Below are 16,499 nucleotides of genomic sequence, written 5' to 3' on the forward strand. Positions count from 1 at the left end.
ATAGCATGCAGAATGAGCCGAAATGCACATTATAGCACGCAGAATGAGCCAAAATGCACATTATAGCACGCAGAATGAGCCGAAATTCACATTATAGCACGCAGAATGAGCCAAAATTCACGTTATAGCACGCAGAATGAGCCAAAATTCACATTATAGCACACTGAATGAGCCGAAATTCACATCATAGCACAATGTATGAGCCGAAATTCACATTACAGTACACTGAATGAGCCAAAATAATGCAGGGACATATACACTTTAGCTAGGAGCGGAGGGGGTAGACATGGAACACAGAGGGCACACACACAGGAGGGCGCGCGGGCACACACACACACTTACTTTAGCTTGGAGGGGAGGAGACATGGCATACACTGACAGTGACACCTACTCATATTTTGGCAGCAGCCAGCAGCATGAGGAGTCGGATGGAAGCTGGGTCCCGCCGCTGTATTAGGAACGGGGTGGAGAGCGGTGCAGCGCGGCGAGGGATGGGGAGAGAGAGAGAGCGTCCTGACGCGCGTACAGGAAGGAGGGGGCGTGGTCAGAACAGAGGCCGCTGTATGCGCGTCAGGACGCTCTCTCTCTCTCCCCTTCCCCCGCCGCGCTGCACCGCTCTCCACCCCGTTCCCAACACCGCGGCGGGACCCAGCCTCCATCCCGGTGCCGGTATGTGTAGGGGGGGCGTTCGCCCTAATCGCCCCCCGCTAAATCCGCCATTGATCAGAGCTCACGAACGGCACTTCCTTTATTAGACCGGCCGGAGAGCCAGGAGAGACACGGGAGAGGCGCGCGCTGTGCCCTCCGTGTCCCTCCTTACAGCAGCGGAGGGAAGGAGACCGCAGATTGACATGCGGACGCTCGTCCGCATGTCAATCTGTGCTAAGTCAGTGGCGCCCCCGCAGCCCCTCGCCCCCAAGCCACCGCGAGGACTGTGGGGGCAGTAGTTACGCCACTGGCAGCTTATCAGTCAGCCTGGCTCCTCCTGACCACCGCCGGCTGCCTGCTAAAAATATGTGCCTGGCACTCTGACCCCCTCCTCCTGTCCCGCACCTTCTGCTCTTCCAACTGCCGCCGGTCAGGTCGCGCTGCGAGGGGTGACGGATGTGCCGTTAGGGGAAGAAGTCCTTTCCTCCCTGGGTGAATGTGCCGCCCCCGGACATCGGGGCGGGTATGAGAAGGGAGGGGGGGAGTGAGCGACGCAGCAGTAAAGGAGCAGGAGGGAAGACACCTGGTGTGCCGGGACGCGGTGGCCTTACATTGGTTTTTTTTTACTCTGCATCGCCCTTAAAATGCCGGCGCCCATAGGCAGCTGCCTAAAGCTGCCTAGTGGTAGCGCCGGCCCTGTATATACTGGTGGTCACTGTCAGCAAACTGCAAAACTAAAATGCACCACAGGTATAGAATCTAGATGGATAGTATACTTGACGACACAGAGGTAGGTAGAGCAGTGGCCTTCCGTACCGTACTGCTGTATATACTGGTGGTCACTGTCAGCAAAACTATGCACTGTACTCCTCCTATATAATACTGCTGGTCCCCAGTCCCCACAATAAAGCAGTGTGAGCACAGATATATGCAGCACACTGAGCACAGATATGGAGCGTTTTTCAGGCAGACAACGTATAATACTGGTGGTCACTGGTCAGCAAAACTCTGCACTGTACTCCTCCTATATAATACTGCTGGTCCCCAGTCCACACAATAAAGCAGTGTGAGCACAGATATATGCAGCACACTGAGCACAGATATGGAGCGTTTTTCAGGCAGACAACGTATAATACTGGTGGCCACTGGTCAGCAAAACTCTGCACTGTACTCCTCCTATATAATACTGCTGGTCCCCAGTCCCCACAATAAAGCAGTGTGAGCACAGATATATGCAGCACACTGAGCACAGATATGGAGCGTTTTTCAGGCAGAGAATGGATAAAACTGGTGGTCACTGGTCAGCAAAACTCTGCACTGTACTCCTCCTATATAATACAGCTGCTCCCCAGTCCCCACAATTAAGCAATAAGCACAAATATTTGCATCAACATTAATAAACAGAGAGGACGCCAGCCACGTCCTCTCCCTAACATTTCCAATGCACGAGTGAAAATGGCGGCGACGCGCGGCTGCTTATATAGGATCCGAATCTCGCGAGAATCCGACAGCGGGATGATGACGTTCGGGCGCGCTCGGGTCAACCGAGCAAGACGGGAAGATTCGAATCTGCCTCGGACCCGTGTAAAATGGGTGAAGTTCGGGGGGGTTCGGTTTCCGAGGAACCGAACCCGCTCATCACTAGTTATAAGGCACAATGATCCCTATGGCTACATGCGTTTTAAATAAGGTTTCTCATGGCCACTTACAGTATATGGAACCTCTTGCAAAACACAATACCCGAGCAAAATCTGCAAAATATCAGTGTCTTTTCTTTAGCAAGTAGATCTTATAAACTTTGGGGTTTATTTACATTTGGTTGTAAGTCATTTTCATGACACGCCTCTCAGATGTAGCATTTCACAATCTCCCTGAAATGCTTTTTCAAAAGTAGGCAAGTATGTTTTGCAGTTGTTTTTTTTTTTTTTTTTTTTTTAAGTGGCAATCATTTACACAGCAAGATCAACCTGGTTTTGCAGTGTAAATGATTGCCACTTTTTAAAAAAACCTGAAAAACCTTACCAAATCTCTCACTTTCTGAAACTCTCACTCTATTACATTAGGCCCATGATGTTCAATTACACTCTCATTGGTTTCCTCTTATTTTGCTTCCCAGAAACCTCTGCGATGTTGTCACTGGCGAGATGCCAGCCAGCAATCTGCTGCCAGGCACATAAGGCAAATAAGCCTGCCTCTTGATTGCCTAATTAAAAGAGCCACAATAATGGTATACTATCTGTGACAGCTTCACTAATACAATTCAATATGCAATATACCCTTAGGAAAAATACTCCCAAACCATCTTAAGTCATTTCTAATAACAATCTCATTTATTCATTTACATTTAAATTATTTATATTTTTAGAAATAGTAGGCCAGAAACTGAACATGAATGCATTCGCTTTCCTGGTAGGCCATGGCATTGATGTATTCAGTGATCAATCATCTGTCAGTAAAGGTTTTTTTTTTTGTTTTGTTTTTTTGAAGAAAATTGACAAAGTGCCCTAGTAACAAATATCAGGTATCTTAAACATACTACATACGAGTAATGGGAATCATGAGCTATGACAGGCAGATTAAGGGCTGTATTGTCCTCACTTGATTATTATGATAAGAATTACCGTGATGTTCTTTTCTTCCCAGATGTTTGTTTAATCCGGTTTTGGTTAGGTGTGTGTGATAACCGGGTATTGTTACCGGATGTTTGTCACTTACTTACCTCAAGTGAAACACAAGCTAACTATCAGTAAATTTTTACAACCGTGGTAAGTTTACCTTATATATCCTTTCCTCTTTCTCTTTCTCTCTCTCTGCAGGTTTATTCTGTCTCTGAACCCGAAGTCCTGTTTGCGTGGACTTATATCTGGATTACTCCTCTATGATAACTCTCCGTTGGAGTGTGGGTGGAATACCAGTCAAGATTACAATTATACACTATACTTTTAGACAACAATCACATGGAAACAGATTATTTATTGAACTGGATCCAGGAACACCGTATTCACCACTGCAAAGATCTAGATAAGGTTAGTTCCCTACTCCTTTAAATACTCTATTGGTACAACTTACAACTCCATACTTCAATGGCACACTGACATATTACATTGCTGTAGCGCGCAACTCTTAAGATATCTATAAGTCTAACTCAGTTTATTGGAGCGCTCCCTTTATCGTTGGTGCACAATGAAAGAGTCTATTTGATACTAGAGTCTTCTTAATAAGTCACTCCCTGTTGCTGATCCAGTCGTTTCTTTTATATAACTCACTTTCTTCCTCTGAATCCTGTCTGTACTTTGTAATCCATTAGAATGATAAATTTCCAACGTATGCCAATTAGCTGTATTTGGTTAAATGGCGACGGGGAATGCTGTATCTAGAAAGTCTCTAAATCTATCCTGTGCGTCCAACAGTGTATCTGTTAGAGACTATTAAAGGGTTTTAAGTATCTTTATTCTTCTCTGCCCTGTCCTTTGCAGATGTGGCTGGCTTATTACTGTATCTCGTCCCTGCGCTGCGGGGTGCTGCTCTTGAGGATAAATTAACTTGACTGAGCCACAACTTCCCTCCACAGTTCATCAAAATAGGCCAGGTGAGGAGAATCATATAATAGGGGAATACTTAAGTAACAAACTTAGAATAGGAATAGTCTTCCAGGTCTCTGTGCTATTACTTTGGGGAATATAAGAGTGGGACCTGAGGTAACTTTTATTCCTTTATGGAATACTGGAGTGCTGAGGGAGTCGCATAAGCTAGTGTCTCTTTCTATGTGTAATGTCTCTGCTAAACAGTTGCTGGGTGTATAGTTAGGAGATTACCCCCTGCCAGGCAGTCCTCGACTGTTCTCCTTCCTTGACTGAGGGAGATCTTTTATTCTCCCTTCTAGGCTGCGGCAACTGGCAGTCACTCACCCGCTTGACACTCCCTCTGGGCGGATCGTCTCTCCATCACCTCTCCAGTAAGCCTGTCACTCACGGCTCTGCGGACCTTCCGTCCTCTACGCGGCACCACGGTCCCGACTGTCTCTGCTTCAGCTCTCTCTCCCCTCTGCTCGGCGCTGCCAGATCCCGTTCACCTCCTCAGTTTCGGTAAGTCTCGGCTACGAACCCCGCTCTAAGCGTCTTTTTCCTTGCGATCGGTGCGCCGTCATGCCCCTTCACCTTCCTCTGCTCCGTGACGATTCTCCTCAACAGTCCTGTCAGAGCGAGAACAACCGTTGCTCTGCTGTGTCTCCCCTTTTATTACCTCCTGTCTCTTCCCCGTATGTGTCCCGCCAAAGGCGCGGGGACACCACCGTCCACAGCACTTGCTCCCCTGGGTCCAAAGGACCTCCAGTGACTTTTGCTAACACACTGTTCCCTATTGTATGGTACCCCACAGCTGCCCAACGCTGCACCGGGATCTTTTAACTTATTAAAATCATAGGTCCTAAGTCCCGGGTATCACATTCTTCCCCGGTAATTTTGATGCATATCCTTAGGCATCTACAATTTGTATACACTCTCTCGACCACATTTTATACCGACTGTTAACAACAGGTACTGGCGCTTTGAAAATTTTCTAGTTAAACTACATGTGAACACTTACACCAATGAACTTGCTTTCCTTAACAACTGTAAAGTCAACCATTATGACAAACTTATTTTAAATTCGATATCTAACAGGTAATTTTCCTTTTGTGCTCCTTTCAGAGCGTCTCAACGAAGGGATTTCAGTATCCACCGACTCAGTTTCAACTTCAACTATTGTTTCAGTATCCACGGGAAACTGGGTTGATCCGACTGTGCCAAGAACTGGCCAACACAGACTCATCATTACGTCCGGGTATGGAGATACAGGTGGAACTCTCTCTTGAATTGGTAAATCTCGACACTCTACTTCTGACCATACTGGACACATTTTTAATTGATCTCTATGAACTAATCTTTGTCCATTTCCATCTTCCCGCATAATCTGGTATACCTCAATCTCTAAATTTGGCCTATCTATCACCCTGTACGGGAGGGGCTCCCATTGGGGATCTAATTTGTTCCGACGTTGATTGTTCTTCTTCAATACCGTGCATCCAATTGGCAATGGTTCGGCTTGCGCTTTAAGATTATAATAATGTTCTTGACGCTCTTGTACCACCTCTCGAGTTCGCGCTACCAGATCATGAACGGTTTTGATTCGACGTTGGTGTTCCGTCACCCAATCTGTTTCTAGAAATGGCTCAGGAGCAATGTCTACATTCAACTGTATATCCACGGGTAACTTCCCTTGTCTTCCGAATAGTAGATAGTAGGGCGTATACCCGGTCGAACTATGTACGGTATTGTTATATATGAACATTAACTCAGTTAACATCAGGGGCCAGTCGTGTCGTTGCTGTGACGGAAGAGACAGTAACATTTGAATTAGCGTTTTGTTGGTTCTTTCACAAAGCCCGTTACATTGAGGGTGATAAGCTGTGGTTTTTAATTTTTTACATTCATACAAGAGACACAGTTCTTGAAATAGTTTAGACGTGAAAGCCGACCCTTGGTCAGTTAGAATCTTTTCCGGAAACCCATAAGGTCGCACAAAGGCTCTCCAAAAGATTTCTGCCGTGGTCTTGGCGGTCAAATTCTTTACTGGGAGAGCGACGGCAAATTTGGTATAATGATCTACCATCATTAAAGCGTATTCATAACCTGACCGACTCTTTTCAAGTTTGATATGATCAAGGGTGACCAACTCTAATGGCTGATGGCTGATGATGGGGTGAAGTGGTGCTTTCTCTGTCGGAAGGGATGGTCTCCGAAGGTTACATTCATTGCAGTTCTGGCACCATCCTTCCACGTTCTGCCGTTATCCGACCTAGTAGAATCTCTGTCTCAGATTCGCTTCAGTTTTCTGGTTCCCGAAATGGCCGGACCGATTATGATAGGCATCGAGTAGGATGGGTGCCTTTGTCATGGGAATAAGCACTTGTCTGACAGTTAAATGGGTTTTTGGATGAACACTTTTCCGTGTCAAGACATTGTGATGGATCTCTAAGCGTTCCCGCTGTCTCCATAATTTCACTAATTCCGGGGCTGCCTCCTGTCGTTCGGCCTTGGATAGGGTTTTTTTTTTTTAACAACAATTTCTTTAATCGTCGAAAGATAGGGTATTCGTCTTGCCACTCTTGCCATTCACTCCATCCTTTTCCTTCCAACGGCCATTCAGCTTCTTTTCTCGTAAAAGTGAGATTATGTTGCACCACCGATTGTGGTATCGGTTGGAAAGGTGGAAGTTCCACTGATTCTAACGGATCTTCTACTTCCGGTTCCTCTTGAGCAGAAAGGCGGGATAACGCGTCAGCGTTGCTATTATTCTGTCCAGGCCTGTATTGGATTGTGAACTGAAAGTTGGACAGACGAGCATACCATCGCTGCTCCAATGCTCCCAGTTTGGCAGTTGCCAAATGTGCAAGGGGGTTACAATCAGTGTAAGCTACAAACGGAGTGGCGGCTAGATAGTCTCTGAATTTTTCTGTGATGGCCCACACTAATGCTAAAAATTCCAGTTTAAAAGCGCTATAATTAGCATCATTCCGTTCGGTTTTTCGAAGGCCTCTGCTGGCGTACGCTATTACCCTTTCTTTACCATCTTGTACTTGCGCGAGAACCGCGCCAAGTCCTTGTTTACTCGCATCGGTCTGCAGGATGAAAGGTTTACTATAATCCGGGTAGGCCAAAAGGGGGGCTTGAGTCAAAACGCTTTTGAGATGTTCAAATGCCGCTTGTTGACGAGAAGTCCAAATGATCGGTTGCCTTTTGTTTTGGCTATGGCGGGGCAGGTCTCGAAGCAGTTCGTGGATCGGGGCAGCTACTTTGGCAAAACCCTTCACGAAACGCCTATAGTACCCCACAAAACCCAGGAATCGTCTAACATCCTTGACCGTTTGAGGTACTGGCCAGTCTTGAACATTCCGAATTTTTTCAGGATCGGGCGTGATTCCCTCCGAGCTCACCACATGTCCCAGGTAATGCACTTGTGGTTTCAATAAATGGCATTTAGCTGGATTTACTTTTAACCCATAATTGGCGAGTCGCTGTAGGACTTCATTGAGATGCTGTAGATGTTCGGTATATGACTTAGAGAAAATAATAATATCATCCAGATATAACAATATCATTTCAAAATTTCTATGTCCTAAGCAATGTTCCATCATTCTTTGGAAGGTCGCTGGAGCATTACACAATCCAAATGGCATTCGCTTGAACTCGTGTAGTCCAATAGGAGTAGTAAAGGCCGTTTTTTCTTGATCTATTGGCTCCATCATGATCTGCCAATACCCACTTGTTAAATCCAGCGTAGAGAAGTATTTAGCGGACTTGAGGGCAGCCAGAGATTCCTCAATCCGAGGAAGTGGGTATGCGTCTTTATGCGTAACCTGGTTTAATTTTCGATAATCGACGCAGAATCTCAATTGTCCGTTCTTTTTCCTTACTAACACCATAGGTGCGGCCCAAGGGCTGTGACTCTCTTGGATGACGCCCGTAGCCTTCATTTCTTCAAGCATCTTCTTAACCGGCTGATAGAGTGCTGGAGCTAAAGGCCGATGTTTTTCTCGGATAGGGGCAGACTTTCCTGTCACAATGCGATGTTTCACAGTAGTAACCGTCCCGAAATCCAATGGTCCTTGGCTGAAGGTTGCCGAATTTTCTTTTACGACTTGAAGGGCTCCTTCTTTGTGTTCTTGAGGGGTATTGTCATCTCCGATGTGTAGGTCTTTCCACCATTCTGGCGTATTTTCTTCTCTCGCGGATACAGTATCATCACTCCGTGACCTTATCTGAGTCGGTGCATGTATGACGTCTTGGAATGTAATCCAAGTAAGTTTAGCTATCGGTCGCTGTCGGTACAATTTTACTGAGTGATTATGCGGATTTAAAATTCGCACGGGAACTCGGCCATCCATCACATTCACTATACCGTGGGCGACAACAATTTCTTTCCCATCATCCTCTTCACATGGCTCAACTAAGGCTTCATAACTTTCCCCTCTTGGTCCGCAACGAGCCTTGCCCCAGATAATCACTTCTGCATTTGGAGGTAATTTAATGGGTTTGCTTTCGGTGATCCGCACTTTTCCGAGGGCACCGTTACATTGTACCATTGCCCGCTGGCTCTGCAATATTTTTATAGTCTTTTGTAGTACAGATGGTTCGATGGTGGATTTTCCGGCCAGCTCTTGTTTGAGTATAGAGATCAATTAATCCGGGCAACTTTGTAGGATATTCATCCCCAGAATCATTGGGATAGCATTTGGATCAGTTGTATGGGTGATCAGGCACCCTTGATGAGGCATTTCGGTGTTTCCTATTTTGACGTCGGCCTCCCAATAGCCCATGCAAGAAATACTTGACCCATTGCTGGCTATCAATTGTAGCCATGCGGGAGGAGGAGTCACAATCTGGTGTTCTCCCCAATGTTGGATGAAGGTGGAATGTTGAATGGTGGTAATCTGTGAACCTGTATCGACTATAGCCATAATTTCCACCCCGTTAATGGTAATGGGGATATGAGGGCATCGGCCCACATATTGGGACCACCATTCTGTAGACCTTGACCCTATTGCGGGATCTCCCCCCGAGGCTCGGTCTCTAACCTCGGGGCACTGGAGTTTAAAGCTTCATCTTGGTCACAATTCCGTTCGATATGACCAGGTCGCTGACAACGCCGACAAATAGGACGGCCTTGTGGGTCAAACCGATCCGTGCTCCTTCTTCCGCCGGTCGGAGGTGGGGTCCACCACTCGCTTCGGCCTCTCCTTCGTTCCCGGGGCCACCTGGTTTCATTAGAATTGGATCCTTGCCTTCGAGCTAAATTCTGTACCTCCTTACCCATTTCAGCCATCCCCACGGCGAGCTCCTCCAATTTGTTTCTCAACGCTCTTATTGGGTCGGTCGTGGGCGTCTGAAAGCTTTGGCCAATGGCATCTCCAATTCGTTTGTTCCTAGCGAGATGTAGGGGAACCTCTTCATTTGATAAGGGTCTTTCCTGATATCCTGGCATTTCTGGAAACTCTACTTCTGGGGACATTTCCATCCCGACCACCTTAATTGCGGCCTCTTTGAAGTCTAAGAACGACTGTTCGGGTTTCTGCATCCTTAACAATCTCAGTTGGGCTCTCACACTCTCTTTATTCGCCCCTTCCGTTAATTGAGATATAAGAGCTTCGTCACTATTTTCAATTTCCTTTTCATCTACTGTCCGGATTGCCTTCAAAGCCTCTTGTAGACTCAGTGCATAATCTCTCAATGTCTCTCCCAACCGTTGTTTTCTAGCATAGAATTTCATTTTTAACTCTGAAATTGTATGAAGCTCAAACGTGGTGGCTAACCGTTGAAGTATCTGGTCAATATTTCTCTTTTCCTCTGTAGGCCACGATATCACCTCTCGTTGAGCTGACCCTTTCAGCTGACCGATGAGGATCTCGACTTTTTGTTGCTCATTTAGTGGATAGAGACGGAACATTGATTTCATCTTGTTCTTAAAGTCGGTCAAGGTATTTCCTTCAGCCTTGTGTCGGTCCCCATGATAGGTGGGAAGCCACGGGGCCCCAAAATAGTATGGTAAGGTAATTGGGTTTATCTGTGCCATACCAGGCGTTTCTGGTGCCGGCTTGTTAGACTCTCCACTAAATGCCCCAGCCGTTGTAGATGGCTCTTTAGACATCCTGTACAGGTATAGAGTTTCTCGCTTGAAGTTATCGATCCTGTTCGTGGACGCCAAAATTTTTTTTACTGTGATAACCGGGTATTGTTACCGGATGTCTGTCACTTAGTTAGCTTGTGTTTCACTTGAGGTAAGTATCAGTAAATTTTTACAACCGTGGTAAGTTTACCTTATATATCCTTTCCTCTTTCTCTTTCTCTCTCTCTGCAGGTTTATTCTGTCTCTGAACCCGAAGTCCCGTTTGCGTGGACTTATATCTGGATTACTCCTCTATGATAACTCTCCGTTGGAGTGTGGGTGGAATACCAGTCAAGATTACAATTATACACTATACTTTTAGACAACAATCACATGGAAACAGATTATTTATTGAACTGGATCCAGGAACACCGTATTCACCACTGCAAAGATCTAGATAAGGTTAGTTCCCTACTCCTTTAAATACTCTATTGGTACAACTTACAACTCCATACTTCAATGGCACACTGACATATTACATTGCTGTAGCGCGCAACTCTTAAGATATCTATAAGTCTAACTCAGTTTATTGGAGCGCTCCCTTTATCGTTGGTGCACAATGAAAGAGTCTATTTGATACTAGAGTCTTCTTAATAAGTCACTCCCTGTTGCTGATCCAGTCGTTTCTTTTATATAACTCACTTTCTTCCTCTGAATCCTGTCTGTACTTTGTAATCCATTAGAATGATAAATTTCCAACGTATGCCAATTAGCTGTATTTGGTTAAATGGCGACGGGGAATGCTGTATCTAGAAAGTCTCTAAATCTATCCTGTGCGTCCAACAGTGTATCTGTTAGAGACTATTAAAGGGTTTTAAGTATCTTTATTCTTCTCTGCCCTGTCCTTTGCAGATGTGGCTGGCTTATTACTGTATCTCGTCCCTGCGCTGCGGGGTGCTGCTCTTGAGGATAAATTAACTTGACTGAGCCACAACTTCCCTCCACAGTTCATCAAAATAGGCCAGGTGAGGAGAATCATATAATAGGGGAATACTTAAGTAACAAACTTAGAATAGGAATAGTCTTCCAGGTCTCTGTGCTATTACTTTGGAGAATATAAGAGTGGGACCTGAGGTAACTTTTATTCCTTTATGGAATACTGGAGTGCTGAGGGAGTCGCATAAGCTAGTGTCTCTTTCTATGTGTAATGTCTCTGCTAAACAGTTGCTGGGTGTATAGTTAGGAGATTACCCCCTGCCAGGCAGTCCTCGACTGTTCTCCTTCCTTGACTGAGGGAGATCTTTTATTCTCCCTTCTAGGCTGCGGCAACTGGCAGTCACTCACCCGCTTGACACTCCCTCTGGGCGGATCGTCTCTCCATCACCTCTCCAGTAAGCCTGTCACTCACGGCTCTGCGGACCTTCCGTCCTCTACGCGGCACCACGGTCCCGACTGTCTCTGCTTCAGCTCTCTCTCCCCTCTGCTCGGCGCTGCCAGATCCCGTTCACCTCCTCAGTTTCGGTAAGTCTCGGCTACGAACCCCGCTCTAAGCGTCTTTTTCCTTGCGATCGGTGCGCCGTCATGCCCCTTCACCTTCCTCTGCTCCGTGACGATTCTCCTCAACAGTCCTGTCAGAGCGAGAACAACCGTTGCTCTGCTGTGTCTCCCCTTTTATTACCTCCTGTCTCTTCCCCGTATGTGTCCCGCCAAAGGCGCGGGGACACCACCGTCCACAGCACTTGCTCCCCTGGGTCCAAAGGACCTCCAGTGACTTTTGCTAACACACTGTTCCCTATTGTATGGTACCCCACAGCTGCCCAACGCTGCACCGGGATCTTTTAACTTATTAAAATCATAGGTCCTAAGTCCCGGGTATCACATTTGCTGCGACTGATCCTTTGTCACAGTGCCGTAACTAGGCATTTTAGCGCTGTGTGCAAGAAACGGCATTGGTGCGCCCCTTCCCATGCAAGATAGGGGCAGTGGCTTCTTGCGGAAGGGGTGTGGCCACAAAATAATACCAATTCATACTACGGTGCACAGTAGTCTCCATTAGTCAAATTACGCTGCACAGTAGCGTTACTACACCAGGTAGAGCCCCTTTTTACACATTACGGCAGACAGCGTCCCCCTTTTTACACATTACAGCAGACAGAATAGATAGAGAAATAGAGAGAGAAAGATACTTATCTCTCCCCGCTGGCAGTCGGGCCCCTCATGCTGGCAGCTCCGGATGCAGGGGGGAAGGAGTATGAGGGAGGGGGACTCGAGCCGCAGAAGCGCTATGTAATTGGTAGAGGCGCCACTGCAGCAGTCCCCTCTCCTTCCTTATTGGCTGCCCGACGCTGTGAATGCTGGGATGAAGGAACTGCATTCACAGCAGCGCTGGGCAGCCAGTACGGAAGGAGAGGAGACTACTGCAGCGGCGCCTCTACCAATTACATAGCGCTGCTGTGGCTCCAGTCCCCTTCCCTCCTCCTCCTCCGCTGCCTCCGGTGCTGCTGCTCTCCTCCCCTGCCTCCGGACCGGCTTCTCCAGTGCTGTGACAGTGATGTCCGGGGCATATGTGCTGCTGCAACCTTCCGGTCAGTGTTTCTTCTCCTATCCATAGCCCTAATCTCTAACCCTCCTCTGAGTGCCTAACTCTAACCTCCTCCCCTCCCCGCACCCTAACTCTCCTGCAGCATAACCCCAACCGTCAGCATGTAGACATTTCACAAAAGTGAAGATGTCCTGGTGCATGTTGACAGCGTGAGCCATATTGATATTGTGAACATGGCTACTGTTAACCTTCTGACTAGATACCAAAGTACCAAATAATTCCTCACCAGTGCCCACTTTTTTATTTTTCTTTCTTCTATATCTTGTTTATTTGACAGAAGGAGGGTCAAGATGGCAGGTACTGCTTATAAATGCTACCCTGTGGATGGTCCTGTTGTGCAATGCGAGGAGAGAGGATTAAAAACTGATAGAAGCCCTCTTTCAGGAGGATTTTAGCCAAGATTGATGGCACAGCTCCGCTTCACAGGTCAGTTTGGCTGTGGAAATTGAATGTTGTTTTCCAAGGGCTCTAATAGTTCAGCTATGAATGGTGCTAGGGACATTTAAGGGGGAATTCAATATTTTCTCCCCGTGGCCACCACTAGATAGTGCCCCATGGAGCAATTCAATTGTTGCTCCATGCAAGCGCGCTGAGCAGCGGGGAGACAAATTTCAGCTTGCAGTTCCCTGTGTTGGTGAGCTGAAATGTGAGAAAAGTGACCCGTTTAGGTGCCCAAACGGCCCTTTTTGCGATCACATCCATTAGCTTAGTCTGGTTGAGCTGCTTTCCATGGCTAAACCCAACACTAATGTGCACGATCGGTGCGATAACATGAATGAATTGAATGCGATTTCACTTTAGACGGGAGATCAGGTGATAACAATTGAATTCCCCCATAGTGTTCATTCTAGCACCCTGCACCTGTCACAACTCGTGCAGTTCATCTTTTCTGCCTGTAGTATTGCTCTGCTCTGGTGCTTCTAGCACACTCTGGTTTGTAACTCAGTACTGACCAGAGTGTGCTTAGAGCACCAGAGCAGAGAGTGACACCCCAGGCAGGAAAGAGGATCTGCACAGGTTGTGACTGATGCATAGTACTAGATTTAACACTACACATTTATTTACAAATTACCATATATCTCTAGGCCATGGAGGTGGCAAAATGATTTAATTGTTACAGTAGAACCAGCCAAATGAAAACTGCGTTGCAGAGCATCAAGCTGCCATGCATTTTGCAGCAGGCAAAAGGAAAACAAAGAAGCAGACTGAGAGGTTGATCAAATGTACCATGTTAGGTGTGACGTTCATGTGTGTGCTTACACGAAGATATCATTCTGTAACCCTTCAGCTTTATAAAATAGATTAGAAGTACATTACCTCTAACATGATCTCTGAAATGCATCAATATATGTTTCAGCATTTAAAACTCAGTACCTCTGACATCTACACTGAGCTTGTGGCCCAATTGTCTGCTAGTTCTCAAGTGGATTTGAGTGTAAGCGATTGAGAGTCTTTACTCTCAAAGCTTGGTATGCACCAGCCGATATATCGCAAGCCAGTCGGGGGGTACGTATCACCGATATTTTTGTGCACAGCATCGTTCCCAAACATATTGCGTCGGCTGTGCAGCACAGCCGATGGCCGATATATGTAATAATATAATGGTACATCTGGCTGCGTGTGCATGGGCGGTCCGGCAACTGCCTGTACATTTGCTGCAGGAGGCCGATGTCACAGCTGGGCGGGCAAATTCAAATGCCCTCCCAACTGGGTGTCCTGACTGTTTTGTCGAGCGGCCGATTGGTAAGTGTGTATACTTAGCTGGATTGGATGCTCAGTCGGCACAACGGCGGGTATGCCGTGTCAGTCAGGTGCGTACCCAGCTTTACAGATCTGATAATATAGGAGTTTCTCACTTTGGTCGGGATGTACTAACATATATCACTGATCATCGCAGCGATACTAATCACATATGTTCTAACATATGCGATTCACATCAGAATGCGATGACAGAGGCCCCCTGCGGTACCTATGAGAGGGTTGGCAGGGTATCTGTCTGGTCTGGCACATCCCAGCCACAGGAGGTGATGTGTGCAGGGATTAACTGGGCTTCTCCTCCCTGCAGACGGAAGGACAAATGGTTGCATTGTGGGGGAGGAGGAGGTTGGAGGATCGTGGAGTGCACTGGGATACTGCAAGAACACACTTGAGTGGAGGCGGCACGTGGCGGCGGGATGCGTTAAGAAGCCCATAAGCTTCTATAGGGTATCACTATAAAAAGATGGCGATACCCTCCACATTGATATGCGGGCGGGCTGTAAACACCCCGAAACCGGGGGGATGGGGCGGGGGATTACCACATTTTTCCTTTAGTACATCCCACCCTTTGTACCCAGCAGATTGGTGATGCATCATTTAACAAATACACTATACTTGGCAGGCACCAGCAGCTAAATGAGTATCCTTTGCACAAGCACTGTCTACAAAGAAGGGGTGGCTTGGAGGAATGACCCTGTTTCCACATGCAAATCCATTGTGTTTTACTTGCTACTGTAAGGAGCACATCAGTTTGGTAAAAAAAAAATGCATTTAATTGTTTTTGTAGGTGTTCTTTGGGTGTATTTGCACTATAAATACACCAATAATGTACTTCCAAAAGCCATGCATGAGCAATTGTAAATACCAAAGTGAAGTGTATGAGCACAAGTATGGATTTGCACAATCTGTTTGATAAACATGGACATTTATTATTTACTTATACAGGTTTTGCACTCCCCCCCCCCCCCCACCTCAAAAGAAAACCATCAATGAGAACAAGCAATTTTTGTGTATTTTAATGCTGTATAGATGTATGAAGGGGAAAAATAAATGTATCAACATGAGTAGTGCTTCCACCAAGTACACACGTGCAGCTTTATGGACAGAGCTTGCTAAATATTGTTTCATTTTTAATGCCCCATGACTAGCTCATGAGCAGGCACCTGCAATCTATTGCTCTCCTCCCCAATCTCTAGATTTAATTGAATCAACATAATTACAGAAAAGCAGGACAGTGCTCCCTGCTGTGCTAATTAATGAAGAGGGCATAATTTGCATCCCCATCAAGGCTTTTACTTTGCAGCCTTTTGACTCTGGCAAGGTTCATGCCTTAATGGAGTACGATTGGCTGTGATCCGGTCAAGTGGAAAACCACGTGTGATTGGCCTCTTCCTTCATGGTAAATTAATTCTGCTTAATCAACTTTAGCATTTAGCAGGTGCACCTTTATAACCCCGAAGGACTAGATAGTGCATGGAATTAAGGTCATTTAACAGTCCCTATGCCCCTAGCAAGTACTCAGTAGCACACAGCCTAACAGATCATGCAGATAAGTGCCCTAAGCTACTCATCACTATTTGTAAATATGCCATTTCCAAATTCTGTGTATAAAAATTCTGTGCAAAACAGCTAGTATATATACGTCTTCTACAGCTCTGTATTGTAAGATAAAATCATGGGAAGATGAATGTGCTTCAGCATGTGTTACCATTCATCTCAACTTTTGGAAGAACTCCTTATCCATATTAATAGTTATATATACCTATTCCAGGGGGTAAGCTAAATATGGCCCACAGTCAGTGGCATAAGTTCGTCCCAGTTGCCCGGAGGCAAGATAAATATTGGTTGC

At 46.3% G+C, this 16,499-nt stretch overlaps 1 long non-coding RNA gene across 1 annotated transcript; it reads left to right on the forward strand.

Annotated features, from left to right (window-relative positions):
* Positions 1 to 5,342: 5,342 nt before the first annotated feature.
* Positions 5,343 to 11,308, forward strand: LOC134935157 (uncharacterized). The gene is made up of 3 exons (XR_010179949.1): positions 5,343 to 5,504; positions 10,543 to 10,752; positions 11,203 to 11,308. It is a non-coding gene; the product is annotated as an uncharacterized LOC134935157 (long non-coding RNA).
* Positions 11,309 to 16,499: the final 5,191 nt, after the last annotated feature.

This window comes from Pseudophryne corroboree, chromosome 6, assembly GCF_028390025.1.
Source record: "Pseudophryne corroboree isolate aPseCor3 chromosome 6, aPseCor3.hap2, whole genome shotgun sequence".
In the NCBI taxonomy this organism is placed as follows: Eukaryota; Metazoa; Chordata; class Amphibia; order Anura; family Myobatrachidae; genus Pseudophryne; species Pseudophryne corroboree.